Raw genomic sequence first — 2,635 nt, 5'->3', positions numbered from 1 at the left:
ACCAGCATGTCCAAATTGATTTTTCCCACTCCTCCCAAACCTTTTTTTCCCATTTCTTATTTCTGTTGAGATACTCGGGTTATCAATAACGATGCACTCATGTCTGTAACATGTATTCATTTTTGTCTTTCTCTTTTTTATAATTTTTGTCTTTTTTATTTTACTTTGCAGTGGTGGTGCTGGGGGTCAAATCCAGGGCTTTGCTAGACTAGTGCTCTGTTAATCACTGCTTTCAAAACATACTGAAGATACCATTATAACCCAATTATTTATTACCAGTATTTATTACTAATTGTTTATTACTAGTAATAAACAAACATATTTTCTGGGACTTTCTTCCCTAATATATTCTTAGTCTCAAAAACAAGCATAAAATAATTTAAATCCTTGAAAAGTTAGTTTATCATAATATCTTACAAAGAGATATTTATAATCTACTGAGTGCAAGTAGCCTAGGCTAGCCCCCAAACCAACTGTGAAACAGAGAATGACCTGAATTCTTTGATTTTTCTTCCCTCACCTCCCAGATGTGGGAATTACAGGCATGTTCCAACATGCCCAGTTTATAGAAATACCTTACATTATTTTTGGTCAGTGTATTCATCCATTCTACTGATAACAAAATATCTGAAGTTGAGTAGTTTATAAAGAAAAGATGTTTATTTATTTTACAGCTTTGGAGCCTGAAAGCCCCAAATCAAGAAACCTATGTTTGGTCTCCAGTGGGATCCTTCCTGAGCTGTAATGTGGGCAGAGCAAGAGTAAGGCAAACAGCTGCATATGGGAAGGGGCACAGGTGAGGGTAGCCTCAATCTGTAATCACTGTCTCTCTGAGGAACTACTCAGGGTCCTGGAAGAACTACGTAATTTCCTTCTGTGGACAGTACTTCTTACCTCGTCACCTTTTAAGGAGCCCTGCCCCTTCAAAGTACTTCTCAACATTGCCACACTGGGTTCTAAGGTCCAGCATGGAACTCTGGGAAGATACACTCAAATCATAACAGATGACAACCATTGAAAAGCTATAGATAAAATCTCGTGTGGGCTAATAGGAAGGTCCTTCCATAGGCTCCCTACAGCATCGGCATACTAGTTGTGGCTTTTCATCAGGTCAAACTGTCACGTCTCAAGAGCACAATGTTTCAAAGCTAGAGTGCTTGAGACAGGCCCAAGAAGGCAGCTAAAATACCTGCTTTTCGCCTGTTCCCAGACACTAGTAATTAGGGTTCTCCTAATAAGTACTGCTGCTCAGGAGAGCTCTTCACTTATTTCTTCATCGCTTTGTAAACTGCTTTGTAGAAAAGGAGGATGTTAGTTATTCAGTAACATGGGTGGAGTTGTAACAGAATCAAGGCTTGAAAGCAGTCTGTGAGATTCTCAAGCGTGAGCTCTTTCCTCCTCATCTCTAACACACTCGAGTTTCTGCAGAAACAGCTGGAGACCCTCTTGAGCCGTGTGGGGAGCATAACCCCCCAGGACCAAACATCAAATGTACATAACTGTGAGAAACAAAGCTCCTGATTTATAACATAAGCACTGGAGGCTCATAGCAGTGAAAGTGAGGCAGATTATTTTGTTGCCTTGCTAAGCCAGGCATCATCCTAGAATGGTAGACACACTGATGTAGCCAGTCACCATGGCTGCTTACAAGAGACAGTTTATAAAGCCTAGCAAGCCCCCTCCTGTTTTTCCCCACTTGCCAAGGAATCAGTAGGGAATGGTCTTACATGTTAGATAAGATAGGTTTTACTGTCCCTTTATTGCAATACTTGTCTTGGTCTCAACAAAAACTGCGAGTCATTTCTGCATTTTATATACTGTTTATTTTATAGCTTATCATGTATGTAATCTTGTCACCATTATGGTGGAGGGTTTTGCCCCATTTTAGTTAGGTTCTATTGATGTGATGGAACACAAAGACCAAAAGCAAGCTGGAGAGGAAAGGGTTAATTTTAATCACACTTCAATATAATAGCTCCTCATTGAAAGCAGTCATGGCAGGAGCTCCAGAAACTAAGAAAGCAGTCAGGTCAGGCACCTAGAAGCAGGAGCTGATGCAAAGGCGATGGAGTCTTGATCCATCAAGTCCATATCTTTTTTTAAAATTATTATTATGTATACAACATTCCTTCCATGTATGCTTGCCAGAAGAGGGCACCAGATCTCATTATAGATGGCTGTGAGCCACCATGTGGCTGCTGAAAATTGAACTCAGGACCTTTGGAAGAGCAGTCAGTGCTCTTAACCTCTGTGCCATCTCTCCAGCCCCCCAAGTCCATGTCTTGATCAATCAACTTTCTTAGAGCACCTGAACCACCAGCCAGGGATAACACCACCCACAGTGGGCTGGGCTTGCTCCCATCAATCATGAATTAAGATACTGCCTACAGCCTGCCTACTGCTGGATTTTAAGGATTTTTCTCAGTTGATGTTCTGTTCTCCCAGATGACTCTGGTTTGTGTCAAGTTGACATAAAATTAGCCAGCACCCCCAAACCTAATTAATGTTTCCAGGAAATACCCTTATCAAGCTCATCTCTCAGTTGATTCCCAAGCCAATGAAGCTGATACCCAAGATTAACCATTGTTGCAAGACCTCCTACAAATTGGCATGCTAACGTGGTGGACTCAAATCT

This window comes from Microtus pennsylvanicus, chromosome 2 (genome assembly GCF_037038515.1).
Source record: "Microtus pennsylvanicus isolate mMicPen1 chromosome 2, mMicPen1.hap1, whole genome shotgun sequence".
In the NCBI taxonomy this organism is placed as follows: Eukaryota; Metazoa; Chordata; class Mammalia; order Rodentia; family Cricetidae; genus Microtus; species Microtus pennsylvanicus.
Note: the sequence above shows the minus strand (reverse complement) of the source record.